Source organism: Gouania willdenowi, chromosome 9 (assembly GCF_900634775.1).
Source record: "Gouania willdenowi chromosome 9, fGouWil2.1, whole genome shotgun sequence".
Taxonomy (NCBI): domain Eukaryota; kingdom Metazoa; phylum Chordata; class Actinopteri; order Blenniiformes; family Gobiesocidae; genus Gouania; species Gouania willdenowi.
The window spans coordinates 20,705,723-20,718,174 of NC_041052.1; the positions used below are offsets into that span (position 1 = coordinate 20,705,723).

Sequence of the window (12,452 nt, forward strand, 5' to 3'; positions counted from 1 at the left end):
TCATGAAATTTGTTTTTTATTGTGTCAATATAAATCAGAAAAAACTATTTACTGAATTTGTTTTACAAAAAAATAGCTTGCTGAGGTTGTGGGGATTTGTTGATTAATGATTGTTTGTATGTGCAGAACAGACTGTTTCAAAAACACTGCTGAAAATAAATAAATAAATAAAGGGAACACTTAAAACATGCTCGGTCCCAATAAATGAAATATTCCAGTTGATATTTCCTTCATTCATTACATCGTGGAATGAGTTGAGGACAAATCAATGGTCAATGGAAATCATAATCCTCAGGATCCAACTTGTGTGGAAAGTCTTGGAGATAATTCCAATTGAGGCTCAGTAGTGTGAGGACTCCTTCAACACCTGGATCAAAGCATCATCATCTAGCTAGAAAGGTTCTCTTGCTTTGCTGGAAATCAGACAAACCTACAGCTTTTGATATGTGGGTAAAAGAACTTGGGAATGTGCTCCATCTGGAAAAAATTAGATACCACTTAATTAACAAAGAAATTTTATTTTTAAAAATATGGCAACCAGTTATTTCCCTGTTGGATAGACTTAATTGAAATACTCCTCTGTATTATAATCTGTCTTAAGTTTATTTGTATGTGTTACCACCTTATTCTGTTGTTTTTATGTTGTTAAAATGATAAATGCAATAAAAAAAAATATATAAAGCATCATCATCATCAACTCCTGTGGTGCCACGTGACATTGGTGGATTGAACAAGTCATGATGTCCCAGTTGTGCTGAACGAGATTCAGGTCTGGGGATCGGACTTCCAGCACAGCATCAGAACCCAAGGCCCACAGCACCAGCAATGGCTCTGAGGATCTCATGGTACCTGAAGGCAGTGAGGGTACCGCTGACAAGGGAGCAGAAAGTGGTCCTGTTGCTGGTTTGTTGTCCTCTTATACAGGGGTGGACTGGGATAAAAATCCAGCACTGGCATTTTGGGTCCAGACCACCCCACTACATTATCAGCAACTATTGTTGCTTCCTTTGTCCCAAAGGAAGTTGCAAAATGAAACTGAAAGTTTCAATTAAAGTGTTCTGCTTCGTGTTTACATAGAAATAGTAATTCCCGAACTGAGGTTTACAGGGAAAACCAGTTTATTTGGCTTTAGTTAATTCCGATTTAGAATGCCTTTAGATCTGGGGGTTGGGAAGGCTCTGATTGGACAGGGGGCGAACATGATGTATCATGTCAATCACGTCTATCGAAAAAACACACAACAAATCTTTTATTGTTGGCTGTAACACAGAACACCACACGTGAGAACTGCTTTCACCTTTATTTGGATTGTAATTTTGAAGCAGCAGCTCGACAATAACATACTTTGGTCCACGGAGCGGAAGAGATATGAACTAATCACTGGTAAATAAAGCCCAGTAAAACTCCAGAAAACAATAACCAGGAATAAATATTTGCTCCCTGGAAAAGATAGTAGCTCTAACAAACGTTACAATGATAAACTTGGTGATATTACAGCGTGTGCAGCAGTCTGGAAACGCATTTACTCAATCTCTGGGTTTTAGTATCACCTGTCCGGTGAAGCCAGCTCCGTTTGTTGATCTCAGTATGTGTTTAATAAGTCCATGTGTTCGTGTTAATTTCTGCATGTTTATGCCTCAGTCCATCTTCTCTTTTCAATAGATCCATGTCTTTTAAGGCTCTTATTATTATTATGTCGGCTCTAGTCCGGGCGGCCATGTTGGATTATGTTGTCACCAAACGCATCATCGCCACAAGTCACGCAAAATGACCAGAATTGACTTAAAGTGGCTTTAAGTGTTGTTAACTCTTTACAAGAAAGAGGACTTATTGAATTCGGAATTAAAAACCGAATAAACCATCCACCTAATTTGGAATTAAGTTTAATTCAGAATTAAATTAGCATTAGGAATTAATCCACTTTAAAGAGGAATTAAAGCTCCCATGTAAACGTGGCCACTGTGTGTAAAGCTGTGACAATTACCATCTGCCTGTAAAACGTGACAAAATGATGCGCAAAAACAGGCGCAACGCAATCTGTTTCAGGTTTGATTCTTATGATTGCGCATTTACTATTAATGTATCAGCATTTTCTTCTCCCATTATTTAGTGCACAAAAAAGTTTTAAATGAATAATTCAGCAAACAGCAGCATCACTATTAACTCTACATTGTTAATATGTCATCATCGTGGATCATCTTAACTACAGGTGACGATGCACACCCCTGGTATGACGTCCCTTTTCTGGAAAAATACACATTAGATTGGCCTGACAAGGCAATAACTCAAAAATATTTAAATTACAAGTTAAAAACGTGTCTTGTATTCTGAAAACATCTCCTGGAAAGGAGTGGAAATCTCTTTCTGAAAATATCAGTAACAGCGTTTGTTTAAAACAATGTGAATCGAACCACAGAACAGGGAATAAAGTCTCATTGTTGAGCCTCTAACCCGACCTCATTAATCTCACATTGTTTGGAGTTGTGTTGGCTGCACACACAAGACGCTACACACAAAGAAAGCAAAAAAGCTCAAATCTACGTCTTGAAAAACTGAAATAGACTTTTCAATAGCATCAATCCTTCCAGTCAACGGTAAGCCACCAGAGGAAAGCCTGTAGTACTCGAACTGATTTAATGATTACATCAGAGATATGAATGAGAGAATGTTGTGATTATTAGGTAATGCTATCTCGTGATAAGTAAATTACAAAAACATTGAACCTAAAAAACACTGTGATACTTCTTTATCTTTACTTCATTTACTTTATTAAAAAAAAAAAAAAAAAAAGGGCTTTTATTTTGAAATTTAAAAAAAACAAAAAAAACATCTCAACTCTTCTGTTCATGTATTGGACAGAGCCAAAAGAAGACAGGAGTCCTTGGGAAAATATTGACAAACGTATTGATGTGTTTACCAATCAATAGGGAAACAAGCCTAAACACCATAACATCTTATACCTGAAACAGGTGAAGCTCAAGGATTCACCTGTGCATTAAGTGCAAATAGAGCACATGTTTTATTGCTCAAGGATATGCACAAACTAAAGCATTGCAGTTTGCCCAGAGGCAACAAATCATGTGTAGAAAACTGATTATGTTAATAAGTATGCCTTGGTTTATAGAGATACTGCATTTACAGTTGCATCAAAAAATAAATAAACATTCACTCCTCCTCCTGGGACATCACCGATAATAATAAAAGCCTTCTGTGTTCACTTGTGGCATCCCTCTCTTGTATTCTGGCTATATTAGAGAAGTTAACCTCCCTCCCCTGCAGATAATGATATTTCAGAGGTTGTGGCGGCCCCGTGACACTCGCAGGGATTCATCTCTTATTCAACAGAACCAATCTCAGTCTGTGTCTATCAGACAGCCCCGGGCAGGAGGACCATTTGTTTTAGAAAGGAGCACAGGAGATGCTCAATTGTCTCCAAGTGGTGCATTGCATGTTATCAATCCAAAAAAAAAGGGGATACATAGACCACTGCAGGACTGGAAAGTAATCACACACACTTCAAATGAGTGATTTTGTGGTTTTGAGTCACATCAGATAGAACAGTAATTGTAGACACTGAAAAGAAAATGCTGAGAGAATATCTCAAGTTCATCACTAAAAAAAAGAATACACATATAATGCAGCTTTTGCATAAAACCAGGGTTTTCATTAGATGTATAAAGGTTAATGCATCAGACGCTCTGATAAATGGGCTGGGTGTTTAGAGAATAGTTCTAAGGTCAACAGATGTGGGTGTTTAGAATGGTGCTGCTGTCTTATTCACAGTTTGTTTCAGGCCAACAGAGAGCCTTTTTTTTAAATCCACTTAACCAAAACGCTTGCTTGAGCAGTACATAATGACGCTGTATCTCAGCTCAAATAATGTGGATTTAGATCTTTAAGTGGATTTTGCAGGTATTTCTAAGACATGCAGACTCCTGATTCTCTCACAGTTCATAAACCTGTCATTTAGTTTGAGTTCATTATGTATGAGGACAGGCTGGAGTGGAAGAACCTTAGCAGTGTTCGTTTTGGCAGCAAATTTCATTTTATTTTTAGTCGTAGTCTTTTGACTAAAATTCAATTTAGCTTTAGTCAAACTGTAGTCATCAGGACTATTTCAGTTCAAATCTAGTTTTAGTCGACAAAATTGGTTATAGATTATAGTCGACTAAAATATTAAGCGTAAGTAAGAATTTATAACATTTTTAAAGATTCATTGATTATTGATCAACCTGATATTGGATGGTATAAAGGCTTATCCTGCCTTCCAAAGAGGAAAAGTAGTTTTGAGTGGAAACATAGTTCTGATTGGATTTCATCCCATGTGAAAATTATAGTTTGTTTTTTATTGATGAAAATATCAATATATTTTGATATCGGTTTTTTTCACATGTATTTTTTTTAGTTTATTTGTCATCATAGTCTAGTTATTGTCACTTAAAGAATTACTAAACCCCAAAACAACTGTATTTGGGTATAAAGTGATGCTGTTGATTGATCCTGGTCCAACTCTCAACATTTTAGTCAAAGTATTTCAATTTCCCATGTTTTGTCGTAAGATGTCAGTGACTGCCCTCTATGGGTTGAAACCCAACTATTACAATTGATTTTTGCTATTGGCTGAGAACACGATCATGTGACATTTTGGGACCATCTTGCATCACAAACAAGCACTGTTAGCCCCGCCCCTTTTATAAAAACTAGCACCTGTGGGCTCTATAATCTGTGGTGAGTAGGTTGGATTGAGAGAAGAGTGAATAGAGAGGTATGTTGAGTAATGAATAGCTAGCTAACATAGCACAGCTTGTTCATTGGAGGTTATACAGTATAGACTGGGCGTGTCTTAACTGCTCCAGGAGCCCCGCCTATAATCAAAGCATTTTTTGAATTTTCCTTTTAGTGGAAAGTCAGGGGTTTAGTTGCTCTTTAAACTTGATGTAGTCGACGAAAACTATGACAACAATTTTTGGTCAACAAAACGCACCACTGATCTTTAGTGAGCTCAAGTTTGTTCCTGTACCCTGTGACCTGAGCAGGAGGGTTGGCTAGGGAGGGTGAAATAGATGAATGTAGGAATCATTATGAGAAACTTGTTCATCCTTTTCACTCTCTGAGAGGAGAGAATAAACACTGCTCAGCTGATGCCTGGCAGCAGAACATCTTGTTAGTGCATGTGACAGAAAAGGCAGTGTGAGATCATTTTCTTCCTGCGACAGTGACAAACATCAAACCTAAGAGGCAGAGAGTGAGACAATTAGACAAGTTTGTCAAGTTAGAACCTCGGCTGATCTGTGATTAAAGGAATGATACATTTTCTGAGCGTCGGTCACAAAGAAGCAACCACAGGGCCCATGTTTAACCAAAGGGCCTGACTGAAGCAGGCCTGAAGATGGTTACAGGGATCCTGCTAGAGGAGGAGTATATGGGGCGACTGTCCAGAGGTTCAGACTAGATTACATTGATGGATTGCAGCGCCTATATCTCCCCTGGCCATCTGTAGGCTCTAATGTGGGCCACTGGAGGAGGTGAGGGAGTCCATGATGAAAAGAAATAGCAGAAGGATGAGCGACTAAGATTTATCTGACCAAACAGTGTTGAAGCCACTTTCGATAGTGCAGCGAGGGATGGGCTTTTACTACCTTTGATTGGCCAGCTGAGATTGAATTTGGCACTTAACCCAAAAAGATGTCAGGGATGAAAATGAGACTCAAAGCCCACTTGATGGTTTTGACGCGCCTAATGAGATGATAGCCTGGGCAAGTGAAGAGAAGAGGATAGAAGCCAGGAGGGGAAATGTTTTGTATCATGTTACCGCATTATGATTGATTTTCCAAGTGCATCACAACAATGTTTTTTAGCAAACAGACTCTGCCGTACCTTGAGGAAGAAGGGGTTGATAAGCTAATGATAGAGGACCCATAAAAATGGAAAAAAAGCTTGAGGAGAGAGGAGGCTTGAGCAGTTGATTACAGTAGCTGATTGTCAAAGATAGAGAGCTAAAATGAGAGGATACAGGTTAACAGATTGGACAGGCACTTGCTGGGAAGCTTTCAATTAGTCCTGCCTAATTCAGGGAAAATGTGTGACTCATGTACACAATACTTAACCCAGCCCATCAGCAGTGCAATTAACAGCAATTTCGGCATCACAATAGTCAGGACACATATAGTATCACACCTCATTGGCTGATGTGGCATACATTAATGAGTGTTAAAAGCACTGAATGAAGGAGAGAACAAAAAGGCAGTTGAGTGCAGTGATTGACTACGAGATACTATAAACATAATCAATGTCATTAAGGGCTGTGCAAGTCATAAATAATGGTTTTTCCTGTTAAAACAGATAAATATACCCCGAACACTTAACAGACTGATCTTGGCATAGACACAGCAAAGTGCTGGAAATATTACTCACAGATCCAAACAGACATGGAAAACACTACACACTTGTTGCTCTTTCCATCACACCACATCCCATTGGTGCTCTACTTTAGAGGAGATAAGAAATGACGGCGAGGGCTGTTTAAGAGAAGTGAAGTCGTTGTTCGTCTGATGTCTTAGTATTATAGATAATGCAGGAAATAGATGGAAGATGGGATCGTAAAAAGTTTCCGACTCTTAGCAGTAAAACTCAGATGACTTCTGTTGTACACTATGCATGGCTGAGTGTGTTTGCCAGGAACATTTTCCCAACAATGTCTTTAAAAGTAGGTTAATCAAACCCCATGTGTGCTAAACAGGCAGGCGACGAGTTAGCAAACTCACGTAAAGTCAGAAGACTCACCAGAAACACCACAAACGGTGAGGATTTGTTTTTTTTTTTTTAATTTTCAATCACTCAAGCCAAATAACAGAAACACTTTCAGACACAACAGAAACATTGTGGACATAAAGTTTTGGCTCCCAGTATTTAAATCTGTCTAAGTAATAAATAATCCACTTTATTTATTTTCTAAAACACATCATATGATACAATTATGCATTATTGAACCCTCAGTTCATGGTGAAAACAGTCACAAGGGCAAAAAACTATGAAACAATGGAATTCTGCTTGAAGGCAACCTATGGGCAAAACACTGTTTCCCTGGCAGCGTTGGTTTTCTTTGAATAACAACATAGTGTCAAAACACAGCGTTTTTTAAATTTATGAATGGTGAATGTTTGTACCTCTGGTTGTCTGTCTTTGTGTTTTAGCTTTGTAAATTATCAGTCATAGTATCATCATCTGCCCAAAGATGGGTATTTATCAAGATGGATGCTAGATAGATGGATGGGTGGATGGATGAATGGAGTATTACAGTTAGTGAGAACCAAAGCTGAAAGTAATGGATTACAAGTACTCATGTTACTGTAAATGCTTTTATGGGTACATTCTAAATCAGCAATTTTACTTGTACCTAAAGAGTAACTAAACCCCTGCTTTCTGCTGACTGGCCACTAAGGAGGAATATTAAAAAAACGCCTTGATTATGGCCGTTACTGATGTAGCAGTAAGACACGCCTACTCAGGCGCTGTGAGCAGAGACAGATGATAATGCACACAATGATGTGTCTGTACACGTACGCACACACACACAGCAAGTTCACAGCTGAGATGTGTCACTACAACCACAGGCACACACGTAAATACACATGGGTTTGGGGTTTAGTTACTCTTTAAAAGAAGTGATTTACATTTCTGCACCCAACCGTTACTGAGCAAATTATTATTTTTTTTGTTTTAAAATGATCAACAGACATTGTGAAACTACAAAAAATCAAATAACCAGACAACAATCAAATTCATGACATCATAGCTGACCAATCAGATTAAACGTAATGCACATTGCCACAACAGCATTAAAATGAGTTTATTTTCTCAGTTTTAGAGTTCATAAATGTAGCAAGGCTGGAGCCTGAGCATTTATTTTATTTTAAATTGAATTAGTTAATGTTATTTCATTTTATTTATTTATTTGTTTTCTAACCTTTAAAACCTTTTATTCTATACAGATGCCTTTATGGAAAATAAATGAAATTCCAATTGTGCAAGATTTGGTGTCCACCTTTTTAAGTTTATACATGAGATGTTTACAGTATGCAAGGGAACCGTGGCAAGATTTATTACCAACAATAAACATAGTAACTTTTACTTTGAGTACTATTGAATTGAGCTACTTTTATCTTGTACTTGACTATTTTATGCATGATGTACTTGAGTACAATTTCAATCAAGTAATAGTACTTCTACTTGTGTAGGATATATTGGTACTCTTTACACCTCTGGTGAGGACCACAACATTAAACTTTCTATTTTTGATAAGTTACTGTAGAAATGACGAAGTAACTTCCTCTGAGGAAATAAACTATTTATCCTTTTCCGATTCTTAGTGCGTCTCTAACAAACCAAACCTTTAGAAATAATTAATTTAAGGTCTAGCATGACAGAGGTATGACTCATCAACTTAAATCTAACAGCTTTGTCGGGGTTTCAATTTCTTGAAGCTTCCACGGAAACTGATTCAGGGTTAACTCCTCTTGCCCTGAGTCTCCTTCAGGGTTTGTTTACTCTGCGATGTTTAGCTCTTCCACATTGCGGATGACATTCGGTGGTTATTTGAGTCATTGTCGCCTTTTTATTCAGCTTAACTGGTGCTGACTGTGGTTTTTCCCTTCAAACAAAAAAAAACAATTTTCGTCTGTGAAACGTCAATGAACTGTTTGAAGTCTTCCCGAATCATTTTCCTTCATGAGTTAAATGTTTGATGTAAACTTCACTAGACTCTCTTGATCATGCCCGTGTGTGTGAGCGCACTGAATGTGTGTTGTTTGATTGGTTGGTTGGTTTAATGAGCAGTTCAGTTTGTGTAAAGTGATGGCAGGTGTATGAATCCATGAAGACAAAATGTGACATGCAGAATTAATTTGGGGAATTCAGAAACCTGCATTTACACAATGATTACACTATATACTTGTAAATACCCTGGCAATTGTGGTTTCATAATGTTTAGTTGGTGCCAACGACATTTAAAGCACTGTCATTGCTTTTTGTTATCTTGCTGTTTGGCAGTAAATAGGCTTTTAATAGGGCCCTCTACTCTGTGAGCTTCATAAATTAGACCACACTGATGGTAATGGTGGGAAGAAAAAAACAAAACAAAACTTTTTTTTTTTGTGTTCCTAAAGCTCATGCCAGAAAGGAAGGAAGAAGCAAGGAGCGGAAGTGAAAACAAACAGCTGAACAACATCAGATGAATTATCCTAATTTCATCACAGAAAGAAGAGAGCAACCACATAAAAGGAAACGGGGCTAAATGTGGTATTTGTATAGGAAAACACAAATAAAACATCCATGTACACCAATGGTCTTTTCTCACAGGGAATACAGATCTTCTTTTTCCCACTAATTGCTCTCCGTCAGCCTAATTTGAATTATGCGTTTCATATATCATACCATACACGAGGGACGCTGTGCTGCCGAAGGGAGTTCACCGCAGGTTAGGTAGAAGACCCTGACTCCTGCTATGCTTTCAGTAATTAGGAAAGGTGCCAAAGTTTGGATTTAATACAGCCCTGGGTGAGGGTGTGAGAGCTTGTTAGCGAAGTCTTTAGTCCACATCCCAAAGAGAATGTCAAGCATTTCTGTGTCAAAGGGCTTATCAGTCATTAGCTCTGTACTCCTGGTCACAGTGGGGTTTCCAAAGGGCCGGAAGACTGTGGGTTAAATCCACAGCATCATCTCCCTAACCCTTAAGATACGAAAGAAGTGCAAAGGCATCGAATGGAGGAAGTCAGAGTAGTTCATTGTGTCTCAGAGTTCTATTGAAATTCAATGAACGAAAGCCATCTTATACAGTAGCTGTAAAGGATGTGAAAGTACAAAAGTTTCATGTGTATGAATCATTGCTTGTGCGTGGGGTGGAGAAAGCAGTACATCCAATAACTTTTATAACACTGCAAACACATTGTAATACTCAAGCTGTTTATTAGTAGCTGCCTTCGAGCAAAGTTTAGTTTGATGTAATTCAAAGCACAGACTTCCTCTGTTCCGGCCTGAGTATTGCCTTTTCAGCCAGCAATAACAATCATGCCAAATGTGTTGAAACACCCTCACAAATAATGCAATTCCTGTCTGCTTTCCCAATATTGCATCAATAATCTGCATCCTTCTTTATTGTCAGCACTGCGAGCACTGAATAACTTAGTGTCCGTTTTGTTTAATTGAAGTTTTTTTTTTTTTAAAGAATGCTGAGTTTCTCCAAAGGCCTTGTGCAAAGTGAGCTTTGCTACACTCATTACTGACCCTCAGAGAGAAAAGCTAAAGCTGGACGACGGGCAAAACTGATTAGAAAATTCACACGAATTAATGAAGCATATAAACAAAGTATTATGAATTCACATGGGCACAAACACAGGTATATGCAAAATTTTCAATCTCCAAAAACATGCAAAGATTCACTCATATTCCCTGTTGTGCACATATGAAAATATTGCAGAGTTTGCCTGAGAAACCGTAATTGTTATTAGGACATTGTGAAAATGCATTTCAACAGGGTGCTCAGGAGGGATGATGTACTTTTTCCTCAGCTTCCCGGATTTAATTGGTTGGTGGGCACACTGAGCAGCGAGGTGAGAGGCTTAGTGTGGAGGGGTAGAAGGTCTAACGAAAGAATGTTAAATGTAATTCCTGGAGGGAGCCACAAATGCAGGATTCTCCACTGCCCTCTGCTCCTAATAATTTAATTAGCTATCGCTGGGTCGGGAGAAAAGAATGTGTAATACCAGTTACAGTTAATGACTTCTTTGCACACTATGTAATAGTGCAAATTAAAATCTAATGGTCAAGAGATGTTCTATTAAAACTATCACTGGTCTTTTTTTTTTTTTTTGCAATACAATGCTGTCAATGTTTTCAATATTGATAAATACACTAATCAGGTACATTTCAATAGGTGGATGTATACTGAACACCAGGGCTACAATTTGGTGCTATTTGCTTCCCCGGATACTTATTTTTCAATTCATTAAAAGTAATACAGGGTAAGCCTATGTCAGTGGTTAGTGTAATTTATGTCAACAGCCAAGACTTGAACGTTATATTTACACCATTTTTATAAGCAACTATTTGTGAGTAAACTATTCTGCGGCAAAAGCATCGGTGAAGACTGTGATGCAGTGTAGATGTTCTGGAAAGCTTTCAGGTGCACAGCCTGGCCAACTGATCTGAAAACAATGGCAACAGTCTCCAACACAATCCAGCCTCCATTGAGTGAGTTTAACACCATCTGGAAAGCATCAAAGTTTGACTGTAGAAAGAAGTGGGGACTGTTTTCAGGCTGTGAGCATTTTACAAATGTTATTGTTTGAGTGAAACATTTCTGATGTGTGTTTGCTATTATTTTACATTGAGACATACAAAATAATGATTGTGTGTTAAATTGAGGTTTTGTTTATTCAGACAGGGTTTTTCAGATTTTTTTTTTTTTTTTAATCTCCTGACATGTTTTGAAGGTCAACTGCCAGTCTTCATCAGTATCATAGGAGTTCTGCCGATCGCCTTTGATGGTTCCTTTGAAGTTTCACTTAACTTAAATGTAATTGTTTTATTTTACATTGAGACATACAAAATAATGATTGTGTGTTAAGTTGAGGTTTTGTTTATTCAGACAGGGTTTTTCAGGAAATGTTTATTTCCTGACATATTTCGACTGTCAACTGCCAGTCTTCATCAGAGGAGTTCTGCTGATCGCCTTTGATAGTTCCTTGAAGTTTGACTTGACTTCCATATAATAGTTCCAGCGAGATTCAATTAGTCTTCTTTTTGAATAGTATGTTATGTTTATTCAGCCAATATTTTTCAGGTTTTTTTTTTTTTTAATCTACTGACATGTTTCGACTGTCAACTGCCAGTCTTCATCAGAGGAAAAATACAAGGTAAGCCTGTGTTAAGCTGACTCTGGCATAGGCTGAGCCTGACATAGATTGTGTGTTGTTTTCAATGATCTGTGGGTGTTTTTTGTTTATACCACGAAATTTCACAGGGAAACGTGACACTGTCACGAAATGGAATGCTTCTATTTTTGTGGGTGCCAAGATGATTTCTGGATTTTTTTTTCGTGCAGAGGTGCACAACTTTCAATTTAATGTAATTCTGTTGGAAGTTATATCATGCAATTTTATCTTATTCCAACATTTCATTCAAGGTTATGGCTATGGCAATGGTTATGGTGATAATACGTTCCCAGCAGCTCCACACAAATTAATGTCGAGCATCACAAATAAAATTGTTTTACGCAGGACGAAAACATTCCATGCCAAGCATCACAAAAAAGTTGTTCCCTTCGGCACAAAAAAAAATCCTTTCATTTTTGTGTGCTGAAAAATTACATAAAGTCAGTTTTACAAACTGTACGACTGGGTTGGTCCTTACCTGTTATTTAAAAAGTCAAAAACTGCCACAGCTCTCTGAATACA

The 12,452-nt window shown here is 37.8% G+C and overlaps 1 protein-coding gene across 1 annotated transcript in view; it reads right to left on the reverse strand.

Moving 5' to 3' along the window:
• Positions 1 to 12,452, reverse strand: part of LOC114470033 (GDNF family receptor alpha-2-like) — an 88,201-nt gene that overhangs the window by 32,542 nt on the left and 43,207 nt on the right. The gene's annotated exons all lie outside the window — the stretch shown is intronic.